This window comes from Mus musculus, chromosome 8 (genome assembly GCF_000001635.26).
Source record: "Mus musculus strain C57BL/6J chromosome 8, GRCm38.p6 C57BL/6J".
NCBI classification, from domain to species: domain Eukaryota; kingdom Metazoa; phylum Chordata; class Mammalia; order Rodentia; family Muridae; genus Mus; species Mus musculus.
In genome coordinates, this window is record NC_000074.6 from 37770526 (window position 1) to 37795460 (window position 24935).

Genomic DNA, 24935 nt, shown 5'->3' on the forward strand with positions numbered 1-24935 from the left:
ACATGTATAAGCAGAGTGTGCAGTTAGTTGTGGACTTTTGAGAGATTTCCCAGTACTGAAATTTTATGACTTCTAAGTTACAATTGTTTCGCTTTGACCATTTATTTTTCAGCATCAAACACAGTCCCACACCACAAACACACACACATTTATCTTTCTGCCTCCAGTGGTTTACGGTTCTATACTTAACATTGTAGTTTATGATTTGGTCTGATCTACTATTTATTTGGTATGAGAATTGGGTCAAAGTGTGTTCATTGCTGTGCCATTCAGAAAAGCTTGTCTTTCCTCCACCAAATTGCTTCTGTAACTTCTTAGACAGAAAGTCAATCATATTTTGTAGCTTATTTTAGACTTCTCTGATTTACTACAATTTTACATGCCTTTTTACTGATATTTTGTATGTTTTAATAGAGTATTATCAGTATAGTATATACTATATAATAATCTGTATACAATATATGATATGTAGAGATTTTTTATACATTTTTCTCTTATAGCATGTATTAATTAGTGGGATTTATCTGATTGTATAGATTTTTAGAGTTTTTTACGTATTATAGATCTTGTTACAGGTATTATAAAATTTAGAGCAAGTTTTTCCTTTCTTCAATTAATCTCAGTCAGGTTTTTCTTAGTATAAAACGTGTACTAAATTGGCACAAGGCTTGTGAGAATAATCAATAACTAAGCTGACTTAAAGCCCGCTCTCTGAGATGGATCTATGTCCCAGGGACAGAGGGTTAAATCAAATACTACTAAATACCCCTAGCCTAAACCAACAAACAAACAACAACAAACAAACAAAACATGGTGATAAAATGAATTCTAATGATATCATCCTATAGTCAGAGACTGCATTGCTCAGTCTTCATCTAAAAAGCTTCTTCCTAGAGTAGATGGGAATAAATACAGAGATCTTCAGCTAGACATTGCATAGAGAGTGCGAGACCTTGGAGCACTGAGTCCTAAAGAGGATATCTCCATCACAGATACCCTCCCCTCAGAGCTCAGGGATCCCCGAGGAAGTATAGGTGGGAAGGATATAATTGGAACAGAGATGGACAACACAAGAAAACACAATTCCTTCAAACAACATGAGCAAAACTCATATGGACTCACAGAGTACAAGTAACACCCACAGGGCTTTTCCAGGACTATACCCTGTCTTCTATGCTTATATTATAGCTTCCAGTTTAGTGTATTTATGGGATTACTGAGTTTGCAAAAAGTGGGTCTCTGATCCTTGTTCCTTCTCCTGGGTTCTTTCCCTTCTCTTGATTTATCCTGTTTAACTTGCTATGATAGCTTGTTTGTTTTTTCTTTCTTACTTTTTTGTTTTTGTTTTTCTTTTGTTTTGTTTTGTTTTTTGGTTTTTCAAGACAGGGTTTCTCTGTATAGCCCTGGCTGTCCTGGAACTCACTCTGTAGACCAGGCTGGCCTCTAACTCAGAAATCCGCCTGCCTCTGCCTCCTGAGTGCTGAAGGCGTGTGTCATCACGCCCGGCTGCTATGATAGTGTTCGCTTTATCTTATTATACTGTACTTTGTCATACTAAAAATTACAGATCTTTGAAGGAAAAAGATTATACTAAATCTATAGATCCATAAAACCTCCTCACGTGAGACATATGACCAGTGTTTCAATCCAGTATCTTTAATTTTGTGAAATAAGGGAAAACAAAATAACCCAACTTTGTTTACATGCTTAACAAGTCACATTAGCTAGCACCTGGTGGATCCACTGCAAAGACATCTTACATTTGATTAGATAGTATCATCCTCCTCTTTCTTTCCAATAAACTTCCTAGGAATGTGCTACTGCTTAATGTAGAATCAAGAACCAAACCACGAAGCTCCATAATCTTCCCATAAATATTACAACTAAGAATGCCTCAAGTGCACACAGGTTTCACTTCATGAAATCTGTCACATCAAGCCCCCTATTCCCTCCCCCATCCCCCTATCTCTGTGAGGTTGCTCCCCCCTCCTGCCCACCCACTCCAACCTCACCACCCCAGGATTCCACTGGGGCATCAAGCCTTCACAGGACCAAGAGGCTCCCCTCCCATTGATGCCCATAAGGCAATCCTCTGCTACATATCCAGCTGGAGAGGAAACTGGGAAGGGGGATAACATTTGAAATGTAAATAAATAACCAATAAAAAAAATAAAGAACGAATTCTACTCTTGAGTATACTTGGATCACAAGCACACAGACACACACTACTTTTCTACATATATCTATTTAAAATGGAGCTATCTGGTTATACACAGCATTATATTGTATACAGGGACTTTCTATAATAATTTTATAGGTACTTATGGTTTTACATAACTTGAAATGTGGGTGCTCTTTTTTCATATCAGCTTCAAGGCCACTGTCAAAATGGCAAAGAATGAGATACACTATCTCTAACCTGATATCAAATGCAAAACTTATTTATTACCATTCTATTTTCACAGCACTAAAGATAGCTGAAAAGTAGTGAGGTGAATGATAGTTGACATATTGCCCCCCTGATGTAGACAGGTTCTACAATCACATCTGTAATATATGAGACCTTTCATATCACACACTTTTGCTCTCATTCCTTATTCACTGACATTTTTTATACACTGTCTAGATACAGGCAATAAGGAAAAAATATTGACTTTTACACTGCAACTAAGCTCCCATCATCACAGTCTGGAGATGCCATCTTTCCCATTCAGGAGCTACAATACTTCACTCTTTAATTCTGCATTAGCTGCAAGCCATTGGCTTTTTAAAAATACCCACAGGTAATGAGCCCAAGACAAAGAAGAATAGCAAACATGTCCAGATGGCATCTTCTTTGCATTTTTACCAAGCAGCCATCTATTTTTAACATTAAAGAAAGCATGATACCTTTGTGCTTTCTTTATTTTGTGATTTCTGGAATAACAACTTGCTAACAAACATAGGAGCCATTTAATCCTTTCTTTACTCTGTTGTCTATCCAGGGCTGTGCACCTGTCACCTCGGGTTCTGCAGGTCCAGGGGCCACACCAGCCTCCTTTGCAGATGCCACTCTCCTCACTCTCTCTCAGGCATTTCCACTGAGAGACACTTACAGATTCCTAAACTAGGATTTCTCACCTTGGTTTATTTTGAAAGATTTTTTTCTTCAGTTCTGTTTGTTTAGAAAATTTTTAATTAAGCAGTTCACATATCACTGTTTCTGTTTCTGTTTGTTTACTTAAGAAAAAAATACCTCCCTGCTGAGAGTGAAACTCTTCCTAAATTATGTTCATTGCTTTTCCATTTGTGTTTCTGAATTCTTCTTTTCAACATATACTCTACTTTCTAACTTCCATTTCAAATTCAAACAACATCTACATTAAACAATCTGAATTAATGCAATGAGATATGGAAAATTAAATGGAGATATCACAATAGATACTAAAGAAATTCATACCTTAAAAATCTTTCACGTGTTCTTGGAAGACAAAAATAGTGTAAGACATAATATATTAGATCAATAATAATTAAAATTCATTGATGTTGAATGAGAAATATACATTAGAGCATTTGACTTGATTTAAACAACTCCAGTTTTCTTGAAGGCTGGCTTAAAATTTTCAATAATGGGGTATTATTTAAATATGCAATGTAATTTATACTCAAATGTATTTGATAAGTTATTAGCATCTCCTTAACCAAACCACACTGTCATAGGCCATATATATTAAGTGAAACTCTCTTAATGACCTTGCTGCTCTCATATACAAGATTAAGCAATTGAGATTGGGAGATATAAAGATCTCTCAGACACTGAGCCACCAACCAGGCAGCATACAATGTTTGTATAGCTTAAGTCAAAACAATGTTGAAAAATTTGATTTTTTTAAAAAAATTCTATGGAGAAACCAAACTGAGAAAAATCATCAGAAAACATCAACAGTAAAAACCTAAAGAACTATTGACCTAATTCTATGTGATGACCTGAATCTGATCCTTTCTTTACATACAATAGTCATTCAAGTTTCCATTCCCATCATCATTATAACTTCAGAAAAAATACTTAATAACTGAATTTCTCTGTTAAGAGATGGTAGGCCACACGGCAAACTACCCAGCTTCTTATATAATAGAAATACAGATGATTCTGACAATGACAGACAAGTATAAAGTATTGTAATGCAGAATATATCTCAGTCATAGGATATTTGTCTAGCATTCAAATGGACCTGAATTGAGAGAGAGAGAGAAAGAGAAAGAGAGAGAGAGAGAGAGGAAGAAAACTATCTATGTTAAATATCCTAATTTCTACATGTTCATGATATATCCAGTCTTCATATAAACTTTTGTTTACTTCTTGGCTTTTAATATTATTAATTTGTAGATCATTCTCTTCATGTATTACCAACCATACTTCTAAAAAACCACATTCAAACATTGAAATATTTGCATTAGTATTTAGAGGTAACATACATGATATGAGTAAATGTCTACATAAAGACTTGAAAAATGTGTAATTAGCTAATTTCCAGGTTCAGTTCCCAGCATTCTTATGTTGGTTTAAACTATGTAGTACAGAGGATAGCACTCTTTGGTGGGGGAATCCTACACTGTATAAGATGGTAAACATTAGCCGAACACTGGTGAGTATAGAGTTATCAGTCTTTGTACCTGATTGTGGATACAATATGGCCAGGGTTCTAAAGGCTGCTATTGCATTTACCATAATAGACTATATGTTCAACTCCATGCTAAAATAAATCTCTTTCCCCTTAAACTGTTTTTATTAAATTGTTTTATCACATCAACAAGAGACGATAACTAAGGCATATATATTGAGTTTGGTTAACTACAAAGTAGATATAATCACTCTTTCAAATTCATTTTTCTTGATGAAGCCTTTATATTCTCTTTGAGACATTATTAATACCAACAATAATAGTAGCAGTAACTACCTAAAATGAAAACAATCAAACCACTGGTTATAGATTCTACCCATTTGCATTATTTGAATTTAGAAAGGAACTATGCTCTAGTCACATAATTTTGAGTTACTTAATATAAACCAGGTTTGTTTGAAAAGATATTATCAGCTATTTATCCAAAACATTATCTCATTCACATGATATATGATTCATATTATATGTAACTTATGAACTAATCTGTTTTAATAAAAGAGATGTCTAGTTTATATCTACTTTTCTTTTGGTTCACTGATCATCATAAATGATGGAGAAAAACAATATACAAGCTAGAAGCAGCAGTTGAGTACCTGGAGACAGTGTGATTCAGACACCTAAGAATGATGCATATATAAACTCATAGTGTGATTCAGATACATTACACACGTGCATCTATAAACTCATAACAAAACAGTTTTGACAGAACATGGCCTGTGTAAATTCAAGCCAGATAAAAAGTCCCGCCATGGAGAGAGGAGGTGGGAGCAAAGTCCCAACCCTCATTGAGCAGCTCTTAGCAATTGATACTGGTAGAGAAGAAGTATCCTGTCTCTTTAAAGGTGTGGCCCATGAGAGGTCAATCACAATCCAGTGGGTGGCACACACCCAAATTCTATAGGCAGCACAAATTGCTTTATACTGTTTATGTTTAAAGAAGATTCAAAGTTGGCTAGGCAGGGGAAGTGGGTGGGCCTGTGAGGAGAAAGGGGAGGGCTATGGGAATCTCATAAAAAATATGTCACTTAAAATTCTCCAAGAACTAATAATTTTGTTTGATCTCTGTAGTGTATTTTTTCAAGTATTCTCTTCATTAGAAATTTAAGGCACTAAAAAGATGACCAAATTCCTTCAAATTTTAGAAGTATTTTTTTTTCTCGATCTAGGTCAGATTAGAAGCCAACATTTACTAGGAACACACTTGAACATGTGTTCAGTTTAATTAACACTTCCCAGTAATACAAGACCTTAATCCCTGTCATTGTGACCACAAATCTAATTGCAGAGTTCAGTTCCTTAGTTTTGTATATATGTTCATTCTGATGAAGTGACAAGCCCAACATTATCTATGCTTCAGAGTCATTAACACAGCACAAGGTTATTAAGCACAAGGTTCTCAGCTTCCTGAAGCCGAATTAATCTGAGAACATCATGGACAAAACATTTTGAATTTTGAGTAGCTCACAAAGAGGAGTAGGCCATCTGATATTTCTTGGTAGACACACCTTTCAGTATATTATTCTAATTGGATTAATATTTAATAAAATGTTAAAAGTTAGCAAAAATCAAATGCTCTGAGAAGCATAATCATCAGCTAACTATTCAAGGATTCATGATTAGAAGGTAGGAAAAAGGTTTGTAGAGCAAACTGGGCTCTATCAGGGGTTGAAGAGAGATAAGGGAAGGTATAGAATGTATCATATCCATTTATAAAACTACCAAAGACAAATTTAATTGCTGAGAGAAAGTAGAAACAAACCATAATCTTAAAAAAATCAAGCATCTCATAATTGATATAATAAGAAAAGCAGAAATAGTAGTAAAGAAATATATGCACACCTGCCAGAAAATCAGCAAGACTTTCTGCAGACCTTCTCTTTTTGTTTCCTCAGATCCAATCCACACTCTCATCTACAGCTATGCATCAGAAATCCTTAGAGCCTTCCCTATCCCCCTCCTCCCATCACTTGTGGACCCCACAGATGTTCCATCTCTAACTTGCCTCCCTCACTTGTTGCTGTGTCCTTATTCCCAAACCCAAGGAACATTCCTCCCAGGGCATCACTAGGCAGAATGTGGATCCGTACCTCTCCTAGTGCTCCTAAAACCCACCCCCACCCACTGACTTAGTCATAGTGTTGTAGCAGGACACCAACTGCATGATCATCTCCCTCTCTGTTAATATCAACAATGAGGTACAAAGATCTTCTCCCCCTATATTCCTGACCCCAACCCTTCGCATTATCTCAACCTACAACACCAGCATGCATTTATTGATAAAACACCTGTAAAGGAATTTTAATCCAGGAATATAATATGGCTGCTCTGATAAGGGATCACATCCAAAGAACAACTTCTTCTTCTTCTTCTTCTTCTTCTTCTTCTTCTTCTTCTTCTTCTTCTTCTTCTTCTTCTTCTTCTTCTTCTTCTTCTTCTTCTTCTTCTTCTTCTTCTTCTTTTCCTTCTTCTTCTTCTTCTTCTTCTTCTTCTTCTTCTTCTTCTTCTTCTTCTTCTTTTCCTTCTTCTTCTTCTTCTTCTTCTTCTTCTTCTTTTCCTTCTTCTTCTTCTTCTTCTTCTTCTTCTTCTTCTTCTTCTTCTTCTTCTTCTTCTTCTTCTTCTTCTTTCTTCTTCTTCTTCTTCTTCTTCTTCTTCTTCTTCTTCTTCTTCTTCTTCTTTTCCTTCTTCTTCTTCTTCTTCTTCTTCTTCTTCTTCTTCTTCTTTTGGTTATAAAACGACATTTATTCTGCAACTTTATCATAATGAATTGCATCTCTTTGGTAAAAATGAACTTTATAAACATTTTAATAGTCAGAGATTAGATACAAAAACTAAAAGTTTGTAGGTTGCTTCTGCTATAAGCAAGGCTGGCAACTGAGAAGTGGTTCACTTGTGGCTGGTCATCTATTGGCAGTTAAACTCAGAAGTTTTTATGCTACATCAGAAAAAAAAACAATTTAATAACAAATTTCTTTAATCAAAAGGTATTCTTATACTTTAGTTTAAAAATAAATAATAGGTACAATGAATTGGCAATTTTACATTTTATACACTAAATGATGGCAACATAATACTTTAAAATTAAGCACTCTGTTTAATAAAAAAGTACAACAATTTTGAAAACAAGTTTGACAATGGCACTGGCAGTTAGATGCAAAGAATATTCTTGAAAAAATGGCAGGGATAACATTGAAATATTCTATTTTGCCTTTCAATAATTATTTGATTACATCATTAACACATTGAAGTAAACTTTAATCAAAATGTAAACATTTCAAAATTAAAAAAAATACCTACGACATATATGTAAACCTGAAAGCCTCAAAAGTCGCTTTATATAGTTTTCAAAAGGCATTAAGCTGCTGTTCATTTGGGACAACAGCATAAGCTACTGAAAAGGCCTCCAGTCTACAAGACACAAGCATTCCCTCAATGCCTGCTCCAGCTTTGAACTACGCTAATGCTAACATGTATTTAACTGACCATCTAGTATAAACCCTTTACATAATGCCTCAGAAAGCACTGAGAACATATGCTAAACTTTACAATATACAAAGGAATCCCAGTCAAGAGAAGTAGAGCTGGCTATGAGAACAGAAAAGGCACCAAGGAAAGGGGGTGACACACCCTTTGCTTTTCTACTGATCTAGGCAATGTTTCGTTCTAAATTTGAAAGCAAAAAAAAAATCAACTATTTTAGTAATATATTGCACAAATTTCAAAGTCATACTCAAGAAACACTGATTCTCTTGGCAAAGTGGATAATGAAGCTAATAGTGCTAAGTAAGACACAATTTCTTTTAGGCATCCCTTAGAAATGGAATTAGTTCCAACCAAATTCTTGTTCCGGTGTAAGACAGAGTATACCTTAGCCAACACCAGCTTTAAATCACTGAGACCTTGGCTGTCCCTGGATTTCTAAGCCGGGTTTACTTCATACACAAAGCTTGTTATCTATTGGGAATTTCTAGCCCACACAATTTGTTGTCTGGATGGTTCCAAGCCAGGCTTCAATCTGAGCACACCAAACAGGAGCATAATCTGTCTCCAAGAACATCACAAGGGACCAGATCACAAAGGCTCTCCCCTTCAAGGTAGATGCTTAGACACAGCAGCAAATGAAAAGTGAGAAATTGAATCCTGTAAGAGAGCCAAGTGCAAGGTGTTAGAGAACGCTGCTTATTAGTCTTGAGTGCTTGAGTGCACGGGCATGTATCATCCTTGCTAATGGCTGTTGCTTTAAGTAAGAGGCCATTTGAAGGAGGAGGGAAAGGAATTTAAGTTATGGCCTAAACACGAATTCTGGAGAGGTCTTTCTCTTGGAGCTGAGAACAACTCTTTCCTCCTACTTCAGACTATTTTCCTCCATTTGCAGAACAACGTGCCCGCTGCAAAGGGACTTGAGAGACATACTGCTGGTGGAGCACAGAATGTGGTGACCCTGTCATGTGTCCACCCAGAAGAGTGTGGTGACATGCTTCACAATTCCCTGTTATCCACTGAACTCTACCATTTCTTCAAGACTTGTACCACAATATGACCACACTTCACACTTCTGCTTGGTGTTTTATTCACTGCAGTAAAAACTAACTTCATTTACTGTTTTCTGGAGAGATGACATTTATGAATTAGAGAAATTACAAATTCCTCATCCTGCATTATCAATAAAAGAAAAATATCTATATTTTAGTAGCACCAATTCCATTAAGTCGGCTATCCATATTTAATTACAACTAACATGGAAATGGGAGTGTATCAATACTGTTATAGCTTAGTGTTGTCAATTAAGAAACAGGCTTCTGTTTTTCTTCTCATTTGACAGTATTGCCCAGAAAAAAATTAGAAGTAAAAATAAAAACATTTGTCTCTTTTAAAAAGTCCATAGTCATAAAAACATTTGAAAACAGGAAACTAACCTGAGCCTATGTATGTTGCATACAGCAAGTGTATATATGCATATAAACGAGAAAAAAAATTCAAAGGTTGCTGTCTAGAATACAGGACATATCATGAGATAAGACTAAACTTTCCCAGAGTTTCTCTCACCACTGTAAAAAAATATATATGTGAGTTATTGTATTAATATCCCTGCTCTAAATACTATAATCAAACTGTAAGTGATATGAAAACTGACTTATTTAAGCAGTTCCATTCAAATACTTAAAATATCTTAGCAAATGCACTTTTGAAATAGTAATATAAAAATCTTTTAGCGTGGATTAATTGCACATACAGGTATTACATTGCCTTCTCAAAGAGTTTTGTGTAAGATCCAATTTTTACATGTATTTTGAAATCCCTGAAGATATTTATCTCTGTATTTTCTTTAATGGGAACATTTAATAATGTTTTAAATTTAATTCATTACACATTTAATTTCAATTATACAAAGTTTGGAAAGTCTTGCCCTCAATGACTTTCCTTTACTTATGATATCATAACAAATCTTCATTACAGTACACTGAGAAAACAAATGCAAGGATCTCTTTCGGTACAAGTGTGTCAAGATGACTGTCATTCCATGACACACTCTGGCTGTATCCTCTCATCAGACAATTCTTAACTAAGACAGCTAGCAGCTAAAACTTAAACAATTGCAGAGTATTCTGGGAAAAGGTAAGGGCCCCTAATGAAGCTATGCATTAACTACGAGGTAAAAACATTTCAAAGATAACTACTGCAGGGGGAATTAGTCTTAAGATGAGCCACATCCCCAAATGGTCTTTCCTAATCCTTAGAACAGTTATATTCTCTACAAACCAGAGAACCTTCTAGGCATCTAGGATCTTTCCAATTCATATGGCTATGCTCATGCTGTAACAAAGAGTAACCTGAAAACAAAGACAAAAGATCCCCATTCCACCCTTCTGCAATGTGTCTGGAGAGAAGCATGTAAGAAAGATGCCAGTAATTAGTTAATAGCAGAATGGGAAGAAAAATGAAGTTACCAATTTTTTACCGATTAAAAAAAGGGACTTTGACTAGAGCCCCAGGGTACCTTGCTAGCGGACTCGCCCTACACCCGCAAGGGCCCACACAGGATTCCCCACGGGATCCTAAGACCTCTGGTGAGTGGAACACTGCGCCTGCCACAATCCAATCGAGAGGAACCTGAGATTGCTGGAAATAGAGAAGCAGACTACCTGGGCCTGACCTGGGGCACAAGCCCCTTCCGCTCCACTCCAGCCCCAGGGTACCTTGCCAGCGGAGTCGCCTGACACCCGCAAGGGCCTACACAGGATTCCACACGGGATCCTAAGACCTCTAGTGAGTGGAACACAACTTCTGCCAGGAGGCCGGTTCGAACACCAAATATCTGGGTACCTTCCCTGCAAGAAGAGAGCTTGCCTGCAGAGAATACTCTGTCCACTGAAACTAAGGAGAGAGCTACCCTCCCAGGTCTGCTTATAGAGGCTAACAGAGTCACCTGAAGAACAAGCTCTTAACAGTGACAACTATAACAGCTAGCTTCAGAGATTACCAGATGGCAAAAGGCAAACGTAAGAATCCTACTAACAGAAATCAAGACCATTCACCATCGCCAGAATGCAGCACTCCCACCCCACCTAGTCCTGGGCACCCCAAGACACCCGAAAATCTAGACCCAGATTTAAAAACATTTCTCATGATGATGATAGAGGACATCAAGAAGGACTTTCATAAGTCACTTAAAGAATTTCAGGAGAGCACTACTAAAGAGTTACAGGCCCTTAAAGAAAAGCAGGAAAACACCACCAAACAGGTAGAAGTCCTTAAAGAAAAACAGGAAAACACATCCAAACAGGTGATGGAAATGAACAAAACCATACTAGAATTAAAAGGGGAAGTAGACACAATAAAGAAAACCCAAATCGAGGCAACGCTGGAGATAAAAACCCTAGGAAAGAGATCTGGAACCATAGATGCGAGCATCAGCAACAGAATACAAGAAATGGAAGAGAGAATCTCAGGTGCAGAAGATTCCATAGAGAACATTGACACAACAGTCAAAGAAAATACAAAATACAAAAGGATCCTAACTCAAAACATCCAGGAAATCCAGGACACAATGAGAAGACCAAACCTACGGATAATAGGAATTGATGAGAATGAAGATTTTCAACTTAAAGGACCAGCTAATATCTTCAACAAAATAATAGAAGAAAACTTCCCAACCATAAAAAAAGAAATGCCCATGATCATATAAGAAGCCTACAGAACTCCAAATAGACCAGACCAGAAAAGAAATTCCTCCCGACACATAATAATCAGAACAACAAATGCACTTAATAAAGATAGAATATTAAAAGCAGTAAGGTCAAGCAGAAAGGTCAAGTAACATATAAAGGAAGGCCTATCAGAATTACACCAGACTTTTCACCAGAGACTATGAAAACCAGAAGAGCCTGGACAGATGTTATACAGACACTAAGAGAACACAAATGCCAGCCCAGGCTACTATACCCGGCCAAACTCTCAATTACCATAGATGTAGAAACCAAAGTATTCCACGACAAAACCAAATTCACACAATATCTTTCCATGAATCCAGCCCTTCAAAGGACAATAACAGAAAAGAAGCAATAGAAGGACGGAAATCATGCCCTAAAACAAGCAAGAAAGTAATCCCTCAACAAACCAAAAAGAAGACAGCCACAAGAGCAGAATGCCAACCCTAACAACAAAAATAAAAAGAAGCAACAATTACTTTTCCTTAATATCTCTTAATATCAATGGACTCAATTCCCCAATAAAAAGACATAGACTAACAGACTGGCTACACAAACAGGACCCAACATTCTGCTGCTTACAAGAAACCCATCTCAGGGAAAAAGACAGAAACTACCTCAGAGTGAAAGGCTGGAAAACATTTTCCAAGCAAATGGTCTGAAGAAACAAACTGGAGTAGCCATTCTAATATTGGATAAAATCGACTTCCAACCCAAAGTTATCAAAAAAGACAAGGAGGGACACTTCATACTCATCAAAGGTAAAATCCTCCAAGAGGAACTCTTATTTCTGAATATCTACACTCCAAATGCAAGGGCAGCCACATTCATTAAAGACACTTTAGTAAAGCTCAAAGCACACATTACACCTCACACAATAATAGTGGGAGACTTCAACACACCACTTTTATCAATGGACAGATCGTGGAAACAGAAACTAAACAGGGACACAGTGAAACTAATAGAAGTTATGAAACAAATGGACCTGACAGATATCTATGGAACATTTCATCCTAAAACAAAAGTATATACCTTCTTCTCACCACCTCATGGTACCTTCTCCAAAATTGAACATATAATTGGTCACAAAACAGGCCTCAACAGATACAAAAATATTGAAATTGTCCCATGTATCCTATCAGACCACCATGGCCTAAGACTGATCTTCAATAACAACATAAATAATAGAAAGCCAAATTTCACGTGGAAACTGAACAACACTCTTCTCAATGATACCTTGGTCAAGGAAGGAATAAAGAAAGAAATTAAAGACTTTTTAGAGTTTAATGAAAATAAAGCCACAAAGTACCCAAAACTATGGGACACAATGAAAGCATTTCTAAGAGGGAAACTCATAGCTCTGAGTGCCTCCAAGAAGAAACGGGAGAGAGCACATATTAGCAGCTTGACAACACATCTAAAAGCTCTAGAAAAAAAAGGAAGCAAATTCACCCAAGAGGAGTAGATGGCAGGAAATAATCAAACTCAGGGGTGAAATCAACCAAGTAGAAACAAGAACTATTCAAAGAATTAACCAAACGAGGAGTTGGTTCTTTGAGAAAATCAACTAGATAGATAAACCCTTAGCTAGACTCACTAGAGGGCACAGGGACAAAATCCTAATTAACTAAATCAGAAATGAAAAGGGAGACATAACAACAGATCCTGAAGAAATCCAAAACACCATCAGATCCTTCTACAAAAGGCTATACTCAACAAAACTGGAAAACCTGGACAAAATGGACAAATTTCTGAACAGATACCAGGCACCAAAGTTGAATCAGGATCAAGTTGACCTTCTAAACAGTCCCATATCCCCTAAAGAAATAGAAGCATTTATTAATAGTCTCCCAGCCAAAAAAAGCCCAGGACCAGACGGGTTTAGTGCAGAGTTATATCAGACCTTCAAAGAAGATTTAATTCCAGTTCTGCACAAACTATTTCACAAAATAGAAGTAGAAGGTACTCTACCCAACTCATTTTATGAAGCCACTATTACTCTGATACATAAAAAACAGAAAGATCCAACAAAGATAGAGAACTTCAGACCAATTTCTCTTATGAATATCGATGTAAAAATCCACAATAAAATTCTCGCTAACTGAATCCAAGAACACATTAAAGCAATCATCCATCCTGACCAAGTAGGTCTTATTCCAGGGATGCAGGGATGGTTTAATATACGAAAATCCATCAATGTAATCCATTATATAAACAAACTCAAAGACAAAAACCACATGATCATCTCGTTAGATGCAGAAAAAGCATTTGACAAGATCCAACACCCATTCATGAAAAAGTCTTGGAAAGATCAGGAATTCAAGGCCCATATCTAAACATGATAAAAGCAATCTACAGCAAACCAGTAGCCAACATCAAAGTAAATGGAGAGAAGCTGGAAGCAATCCCATTAAAATCAGGGACTAGACAAGGCTGCCCACTTTCTTCCTACCTTTTCAACATAGTACTTGATGTAATAGCCAGAGCAATCGACAACAAAAGGAGATCAAGGGGATACAATTTGGAAAAGAGAAAGTCAAAATATCACTTTTTGCAGATGATAAGATAGTATATATAAGTGACCCTAAAAATTCCACCAGAGAACTCCTAAACCTGATAAACAGCTTCGGTGAAGTAGCTGGATATAAAATAACTCAAACAAGTCAATGGCCTTTCTCTACACAAAGAATAAACAGGCTGAGAAAGAAATTAGGAAAACAACACCCTTCTCAATAGTCACAAATAATATAAAATATCTCGGCGTGACTCTAACTAAGGAAGTGAAAGATCTGTATGATAAAACTTCAAGTCTCTGAAGAAAGAAATTAAAGATCTCAGAAGATGGAAAGATCTCCCATGCTCATGGATTGGCAGGATAAACATTGTAAAAATGGCTATCTTGCCAAAAGCAATCTACAGATTCAATGCAATCCCCATGAAATTCCAACTCAATTCTTCAACGAATTAGAAGAAGCAATTTGCAAATTCATCTGGAATAACAAAAAAAACTAGGATAGCAAAAACTCTTCTCAAGGATAAAAGAACCTCTGGTGGAATCACCATGCCTGACCTAAAGCTTTACTACAGAGCAATTGTGATAAAAACTGCATGGTACTGGTATACTGACAGACAAGTAGACCAATGGAATAGAATTGAAGACCCAGAAATGAACCCACACACCTATGGTCACTTGATCTTCGACAAGGGAGCTAAAACCATCCAGTGGAAGAAAGACAGCATTTTCAACAATTGGTGCTGGCACAACTGGTTGTTATCATGTAGAAGAATGCGAATCGATCAATACATATCTCCTTGTACTAAGGTCAAATCTAAGTGGATCAAGGAACTTCACATAAAACCAGAGACATTGAAACTTATAGAGGAGAAAGTGGGGAAAAGCCTTGAAGATATAGGCACAGGGGAAAAATTCCTGAACAGAACAGCAATGGCTTGTGCTGTAAGATCGAGAATTGACAAATGGGACCTAATGAAACTCCAAAGTTTGTGCAAGGCAAAAGACACCGTCAATAAGACAAAAAGACCACCAACAGATTGGGAAAGGAACTTTACCTATCCTAAATCAGATAGGGGACTAATATCCAACATATATAAAGAACTCAAGAAGGTGGATTTCAGAAAATTCAAATAACCCCATTAAAAAATGGGGCTCAGAACTGAACAAAGAATTCTCACCTGAGGAATACCGAATGGCAGAGAAGCACCTGAAAAAATGTTCAACATCCTTAATCATCAGGGAAATGCAAATCAAAACAACCCTGAGATTCCACCTCACACCAGTCAGAATGGCTAAGATCAAAAATTCAGGTGACAGCAGATGCTGGCGAGAATGTGGAGAAAGAGGAACACTCCTCCATTGTTGGTGGGATTGCAGGCTTGTACAACCACTCTGGAAATCAGTCTGGCAGTTCCTCAGAAAATTGGACATAGTACTACCAGAGGATCCAGCAATACCTCCCCTGGGCATATATCCAGAAGATTCCCCAACTGGTAAGAAAGACACATGCTCCACTATGTTCATAGCAGCCTTATTTATAATAGCCAGAAGCTAGAAAGAACCCAGATGCCCCTCAACAGAGGAATGGATACAGAAAATGTGGTACATCTACACAATGGAGTACTACTCAGCTATTAAAAAGAATGAATTTATGAAATTCCTAGCCAAATGGATGGACCTGGAGGGCATCATCCTGAGTGAGGTAACACACTCACAAAGGAACTCACACAATATGTACTCACTGATAAGTGAATATTAGCCCAAAACCTAGGATACCCAAGATATAAGATACAATTTCCTAAACACATGAAACTCAAAAAAAAAAATGAAGACTGAAGTGTGGACACTATGCCCCTCCTTAGAATTGGGAACAAAACACCCATGGAAGGAGTTACAGAGACAAAGTTTGGAGCTGAGATGAAAGGATGGACCATGTAGAGACTGCCATATCTAGGGATCCACCCCATAATCAGCATCAATGCTGACACCATTGCATACACTAGCAAGATTTTATTGAAAGGACCGAGATGTAGCTGTCTCTTGTGAGACTATGCCGGGGCCTAGCAAACACATAAGTGGATGCTTACAATCAGCTAATGGATGGATCACAGGTCCCCCAATGGTGGAGCTAGAGAAAGTACCCAAGGAGCTAAAGGGATCTGCAACCCTATAGGTGGAACAACATTATGAACTAACCAGTACCCCGGAGCTCTTGACTCTAGCTGCATATGTATCAAAAGATGGCCTAGTCGGCCATCACTGGAAAGAGAGGCCCATTGGACACGCAAACTTTATATACCCCAGTACAGGGGAACGCCAGGGCCAAAAAGGCGGAGTGGGTGGTTAGGGGAGTGGGGGTGGGTGGGTATGGGGGACTTTTGCTATAGCATTGGAAATGTAAATGAGCTACATACCTAATAAAAAATGGAAAAAAAAAAGGGACTTTTTTCCCTGTAAGTTTAAGACAGAGGCTGAGAATTCTCCTATACAAAAATTTCCAAATCTGGGAGACACTTATTCACAGAAATTAAATTGTGGGATTCTTTATGTCAGATTTACAATTAGGCATGATCCTAAGAGCAACTGATTAATTAAACAAGAAAGAAAAGCAACCAAACAGATTTAGAAAGAAACAAGTGGCCCCTCTCCCACCCTCAGCTAAAGAGGTCCGTCTGCTATGGCTCTGACATCCCTGTAAAAGTTAAGTAGAAGAGTAATGCCGCAGTTTAGAATAACTTCACACTCTGCGCATTTCTACTTTTCCCGGTGCTTCTGACTCTGTGCCTTCACAGTGCTTATCAGGGAACCAAGGCAGGTGCGGGATTCCAGCAAGGTGGAGCAGTGACCGGGCTGTTTCTTTGAGGTCCTCATCAATCTCTTGACAGGACTGTTTTGGGATCTTTTTGCCTGGCTGCCCTTTCAGAGTACTGTCTCCATGAGCTTGCGGTGCGGTGCGGTGCGTAGCCACTGTCTCCCAGAGGATCCTCCTCATCCTCCGCATCTGTCTACTCTTCACTGTGGAAGCCTTCGCTACATCGCTCCAGCCATGGCTACTCTTTGGGATGAATTCATATGCCTCATCCACAGAAGATAGAGAAGGCATGCTAGCCCTGGATGCGCAACGCTGGGCCGCCACGCTGTTGGCACTGTAGTTATGGTCTGCTTTTGGGTCGATGCTGGCGGTTGGAGACCAGCTCTCCTGCAGTCTCACAGCACTGGGGGCACTGAACGCGCTGCCGAAACTCCTCTTCTTCTGCAGTGATGTTTTAAGAGGCAGTGGCTTCTCACATTCTAAAATCTCTTGTTCTATTGAAGTATTTAAAAGTATCATTGCAGTGGCTGCATCAATATCAGATTCTTTAAGAGTTTGCACTTGGCTTTGCTTGAGAACAGAGCTTAAGTAGAGAGGTGATAAAGAAGCACTTTGTGGAGAAGAAAAAGGTTGCTTCTTTAAGGCCTGCATAAGATTGGGCTTATATTCTGCATCAACGCACCATAAGGAGCCTTTTCCATTAACCTTGCCATGACTTCTTTCCACTTTCTGAAAACATTTATTCAGGGACAGATTATGCAGAACAGAATTCTTCCAGCCTGTAGGTGCAGTGGCAAAGTATGGGAAGCAATCCAGAATCCAGCTGTAAATTTCTTTGACGGGCAAACATTTATTTGGCAAGTGTTCAATAGCCATATAAATGAGAAGACTAAGGGAGTATGGGGGCTTTGAAGTTGCTGATTTTTTTTTCTGGGTTCTGGTAGCACGATGGTCCAAAGGATGGCATCTCATCTCCCTCTATGTCATACAGCAGACTGACCATGGGAAGGCCTTCAAGCCTGAGGTTTGTTAGAAGGTTATTGCTCTCATGAAGCCAGTTCAAGTTTGTTAGCTTGTCATCTGCTGACTCACTGGCCACAAAAGTGGTCTTTGGCCTGGCAGCAACCCCAGCTTCAGGCAAACTTCCGATTTTGTAAATCTGACTCAGTCCTGCAACCTTCTCAGCTCTCTTATCTGGAGTCATTCCAATTACTGGATCCATTTACTCCTTTATTTTGTCACTCGGCCGCCAAGAACCAGAGGCGAGGGCCAGGCCAGGCCAGACACAGTATGGCAGAGCACTGCAGCTGCTCCCATGGCTCCCAGTAGCCGCCTCTGGGACACCCAGGCATGAGCAGGCAGTGGCAGCTGCAGTGGCAGCCTCCGCAGCACCACATCCCCCTCCCCCACCCTCAGCCTGCTTGCTTCCTTCCCTCTCCAAAGAACTTCTAAGTCTCTATGATCTGGCAAGTATGCAGCCATGCCTTGGGTTACAGTATGATCTGTCTGGAATACACATATGCCTTTGGTATACATCTTTATTTTGAAGGTAAGATTACTTTTTAGAAGGATGCAGCCATGTTTGAAAGTGACAACTTGCTGGGAGGTCATGGCGCAAACCTTTAATCCCAGCACTTGGGAGGCAGAGGCAGGCAGATTTCTGAGTTCAATACCAGCCTGGTCTACAGAGTGAGTTCCAGGACAGCCAGAGGTACACAGAGAAACCCTGTCTTGAAAACACACACACACACACACACACACACACACACACACACACACACACACACACACACACAAGAAAAAAATAAAGAAAACAAAGAAAAAAAGAAAGTGACATCTAATTGAGGGGCAGACAAACTGGTGAATCAGAGAAAGATTTGACAGAATGAGTCAGAGACAGGATACACTCAAATATCATGAGAACTCACAGGAAAGAGAGGTCACTTAAATGTATTTCAGAGAGAGAGAGAGACTCAGTTTAATTTAGTCAGTTAAATTCGGCTTGGTGCAGTTCAATTCATGGAGTTCAGAGATAGTCTTTACAAGCTGATCAATTCAGTCAGAAAGTGAGAGGAGCCAATTTAAATTAGTCAGCTTGGAGAGGAGTTTGAGCCAGAATAGCTGAGTTGAACCAACCACACAGAGTTCAGAAAGAAAGGGTGAATTTACTCAGCAGTAAGTCTTGGAGTCTGAAACATTCTAGGCCTAGGTTATCAGATGGTGGCTGGATTCTGAAGTCTTCAAACTCTGGGCTTTCAAATTAGCTTGTATGGAAGCTAGAAGCTGCTAGACTGAGACCTAGGGATAGTGACAGAGAAACACTCTGGGCTCAGCCCAAGCCATGGATTCATAAAGCTTGGGTAGAAAGTTTATCTCAAAAAATCATTTCAGGAAATAAATATGTACACCACCTAAGCAGAACAGAGAAACTATTTGAAAACCCTCACCACTCCTTCCTTCCATTCAAAGCTAATCTCTCAGGCTATTCTGTAGTACTACTATAGAACTCAAGCTTCAATCTTCATTCTCCCACTGGCCCCTGCCCACATTTCTTGTGGATTCCACTTACCATCCCTTCCTTACTCTCCTCCTATCACTGGGTCACTGTATCCAAAGCCCCAACTCTGGCAGGCAACCCCCTGTCAAAGGCCATATCTACTAGAAAACCAGGTAAGCTGCCTATTAACTTATCTCTCTCTGTTCCCCAGAACAGTTGCCCCAGTTTTATCCTCAGTTCTGTAAAAGAATAACCTTGGTAGCCTTCCCTGTATTCTGGTCCCATCTGTGGATATCCCAAATCTTCCTCATTTTTACCCTTCCTTTCCTGACTTGCTGCTTTGTCCCAAATCTCAAACTCAGCAAATACCTCCTGCTAACTTAAGGACTAGTTCCTTCCAGGGCAACAAGTAGGCGGAAGGCCGATCCACACCTCTCCGACTGCTCCATGTTTGGAGTCTCATACTGAGATCTGTATCTGAATACCTGCTGTAGTCTCCATTTCTTCTCTGACACCATGTTCAAGAAATCAGGAAGACCTTCTCCTCCAACCTTTACTATTCCAAATAATCCCAGCATCCTAGCCTCCCATAACATCAGACATTCCCTATCAACAAATCAGCTAGGAGCCAACCAGAAAACCGGGCAAAAAACAACCAACCATCACAATCCTCAACATCCATACAACAGAAAGTGAGAAACAAAATTCCCTCCTAACAAAGACAAATTTAGATATTATCACCTAGACCCATAATACATAGATGCAAAACCAAGCCCATATGCATAGATATGAGAGTAAAAACACAATCAATAACAGCTAAAGCAATATTTCTTCACTAGAACTCACCTTTTCTACTTCAACATTCCTGAATATTCCAAATTTCTTAAAAAAAAAAAACTATATGGAGATGACAGTGTTCCTCAAGCAGAAATAAATAATCCCTTGATGAATCCAGGGGAAAAAACTTAAAAAAAAAACTAAAAAAAATGGAGAAATGAATAAATCACTTAGAGAAAGACCAGAAAACAGAAAGAATTGAAGAAAATAAATATAAATTTTTGAAGACTTAAAATGAAAATGAAAACAAAAAACCCAACAACAACAACAAAACAAAGAAACTCAAACCTTCAACTGAGAGAATTCTGGAAATGAAACATTTATGAATTTGGACAGGAGCGCCAGAGAAAAGCATCACCAAAGGCGTACAAAACATGAAGGGCAAAATATATGGCATAGTAGACATGATAGAAAAAAACATACTGTGTTCCATTCAGCTGAATTACTGGCCAAGGGAGACCCATGGAAATTCCCAAAGAGTCAGGCTGTTGTTAAACCAAAGGGCTGCTCTCCACAAAGAGACAGTGGGACTCCACTGCCAAGAGTATTACCCACTTAACTGAGTGAACATGGAGATGTTGGGCTTGTGCCTACATGGAACCTTCACCCCTATATTCTAAAGTCTTTGGTGAGGGAAGATATTTGGCTGGCTACTAAAAGAGAAACATGAAAAACAATGCAGCCACAAAGCCTTTGACCTACTATCGGTCCTGCCTGCAAAACATGCTAAGGCAATGATGACACAGCACTTGTGGGTATAGCTGACCAATGTCTGATTTAACTTAAGTTCCTAAACATGATATTGCTTGCATAATCAAGAATCAGAGACTAGGAACCCCAGAGATCTACTTGTCTTAGTGTACACACACACACACACACACACACACACTCACACACACACACAAATATGTCTTTGACTCTATGTGTGTATGTATGTGTATGTATGTGTAAGTGAGCATGTTTGTATATGATATGAGTCCTAATAATATTCTGCTGATTTCTTATCCGGTCATTATCAGACAGGTTTCCTTTGGCAGAAGGGAACAGATGAGGAGGCCCAGAGCTAGACTTTATGTAGAGGGGAGGGCTATATGGGATTTTTCCATCAAATCCCTCCCCTCAAAGCTCAGGAAACCCAAGGGAGATTTTAAGGTCCAGATGGGACACGCAAAATTTATATGCCCCAGTACAGGGGAATGCCAGGGCCAAAAAGGGGGAGTGGGTGGGTAGGGGAGTGGGGGTGGGTGGGTATGGGAGACTTTTGGTATAGCATTGGAAATGTAAATGAGCTAAATACCTAATAAAAAATTAAAAAAAAAAAGATCCAGATGGATGGAGGTCACCTGGAGACATGGGCCTCTAAATCAACCAAGTAAGCAGCAGATAGGCTGGCAGAGGCAAGAGCAGCAATCATGGATGCTTCAGGGATATGAAGCAGGAACTCTTCACATATATTATAGCTATTATCTTCATATTTTTCATGGGACTTTTGACTGTGAAGAATTAGTGGGTCTCTGACTCATGTGCCTGCTTTTAGGACTCTTTTTCTCTTGTTGGCTTTCTTTTTCCGATGAAGATATAACAGTTTTTGCTTCATCTTACTGTATTTCATTTTGTCATGTTTAATTGTTATCTCTTAGAAGCCCTTTTTTTCTCTCTCTCTAATGAAGAACAGAAAAGGAGTGAATCTGGAAGGAAGGAGAAGTGGGAAGGAACTGAGTGGACTGGAGAAAGGTAAACCATAATCTGGATATATTGCACGAGAAAAGATTCTATTTTCAATATAAGAAAAAAGTGACTGAATATGCAGACCTAGATATTAATACTAAAGTCCTCTTTTCAAAATTAAGGCATCTTCTACCTACATTTCTGTTGAAAGCACAAGCCATTTGTTTAAAATTATATAACTTTCTAATAAAAGGCACCATGGAAACTCTATGAGACATACTTGTTCTAGCTGTAATGAGATTTATGGACATTAAGTAAATGTGAGGTGGTTTTGGTGCTTAGTGGAATTTATGAATATGTAAACATGGATTTGTGACATAACTAATTAATAAAGCTCATGCTTACTGGTGAAACATGCAAATTAATTGATGCAAATGAAAGTTCCCTGTCTCTTACTGAGCATATAATACAGATGTGTTAAGCAGATCGTAGAGTGTAACTTCTGTGCACACATAAGTATGATGCCATTCACAAACATGAATGTATTATTCAACAGCTTAAAAAAGCAACACACAGATAAACACGTTAGCATTGTAAAGGAGATCTATAAATATTATTGGGTAGAAACCAATAAAATTATTCTTGCTGTCTGTTTCAAAAAAATATTTTAAATATTCAAGGAAATAATTTTGTTCCCAGATGTTAGACACCTTCGTCAAATCTTTGACATTTGTCAAACTTAAAATTTAAAGTAAACTTCATCTTCAAAGAATCCAGATGTTCATAGAGGAGACTGCTTTGCTACAATATTCCCAGGAGACAATTAGAGACTAAGTCTCCTGAATAAATTATCAGAAACAAGTGTCATTAAAATCATTAACCTGTCTTTTTATAAGAAGTCAGTTCAGTTTAATGAAAACACATCTGGTTCAAGAAATAAAATTTGGGTATTGAAAATAATGCTTTTATTGATGAACATGTCAGTCAAAAATCTAAATTTAGACAATAGTTTTATCCTGAATTTCTGAAATGCACCCCAAAGAACTTCTAAATATTGGGAAAACTCTAGCACAATCATTTTTTCTTCATTAACCTTTCAGTTTTTTCTTCTCTACCCATGCTAGAAAAGTAAATAAAGACTCTGTTCTTGGATTGGTTCATCAAATAACCTCACAGGTTAATGAGAGAGCCACTAATCAGGAAGTTATCTTGCCATGAAAATATTAATCACACTGATAGGTGCACTGTAATATATAGAATTGGAAAGTGATAATGTTTATCTCATACTATTTTCTCTTCATCTATAAAGGAGTTTTATATGAAAGAAAATAACCTAATCACAAAAAAGTCACACATGGTATGTACTCACTGATAAGTGGATTTTAGCCCAAAAGCTAATACATAAGATACAATTCACAGACTACATGAAACTCAAGAAGAAGGAAGACCAAAATGTGAATACTTTGGTCCTTCTTAGAAGGGGGAAACAAAATACCCACAGGAGGAGATACAGAGACAAAGTGTAGAGAAGAGACTGAAAGAAAGGCCATCCAGACACTGCCCCACCTGGGGATCCATCCAATATACAGTTACCAAACCCAGACACTATTATGGATGCCAACAAGTGCTTGCTGACAGGAGCCTGATATAGCTGTCTCCTGAGAGACTGCCAGAGCCTGACAAATACAGAGGCAGATGCTCACAGTCAACCATTGGACCGAGTGCAGGGTCCCCAATAGAGGAGTTAGAGAAAGGACTGAAGGAATTAAAGGAGTTTGCAATCCCATATCATATCAATCAACCAGACCTCCACCACAGCTCCCTGGGACTAAACCACCAACAAAAGAGTACACATGGAGTGACCCATGACTTCATCCGCAATGGAGGAGGTAGAGAAAGCACCCAAGGAGTTTATTGAGCTTGCATTCCCCTAGGAGGAACAATAATATGAACCAACCAGATCCCCTATCCCCCAGAGCTCCCAGGGACTAAACTACCAACCAAAAGTACACATGAAGGGACCCATCATACCAGCTGCATATGTAGCAGAGGATGGCCTTGTCAGACATCAAAGGGAGGAGAGGCCCTTGGTCCTGTGAAGGTTCTATGCCCCAGTGTAGGGGAATGCCAGGATGGGGAAGTGGGTGTGTAGAACACCCTCGTAGAAGTAGGAGGAGGGGGGATGGGATGACAGTTTTTAGAGAGGAAACCAGGAGAGGGGTAACTTTTGAAATGTACACAAAGAAAATGTCTAATAAAAATATTCAAAAAATAAGAAAATAAAAGCTAAATTTATAATATTTAGAGGTCACAATGTGGAGGTTGATGTGGGATTCACTATCTAGGAGAAAGCAATGGGAATGGAGAAACACAATACATTGAGATTCTAGAAAACCGGAGCAGAAAGTAAATGAGACTTAGATAAGTAGGTGTTGGATTTTGAATGGAATGTTTATACTTTTCCCTCAGTAAGTGCTTGCAAGATGAGTACTAAAGTTCTATGTAGGCTAAGTGTGCAATAGAAACTCTGTTAGTATGAAATAATGACATGTTTGCAGTTATGGTGAATGTACATGCCTGTGAGTACCTACATGAAAGGAATGTAATTATGTCACTCAATAATCCTTGGAGTAAATAAATTGAATGTTTCTTCTGCACAAGATCATCTCCTAAATCCTAACTCTCTGAAACCCTCCTAGCAATAAAGGTATTAACAAGGGAGAAGGTGAGGGACTTGGAG

At 38.4% G+C, this 24935-nt stretch overlaps 1 protein-coding gene and 1 pseudogene across 5 annotated transcripts in view; both read right to left on the reverse strand.

The window, feature by feature from the left end:
- The window catches only part of Sgcz (sarcoglycan zeta), a 1143866-nt gene that overhangs the window by 252686 nt on the left and 866245 nt on the right, over positions 1-24935 (reverse strand). The gene's annotated exons all lie outside the window — the stretch shown is intronic.
- Gm16205 (predicted gene 16205) lies at positions 16848-18605 on the reverse strand (annotated as a pseudogene).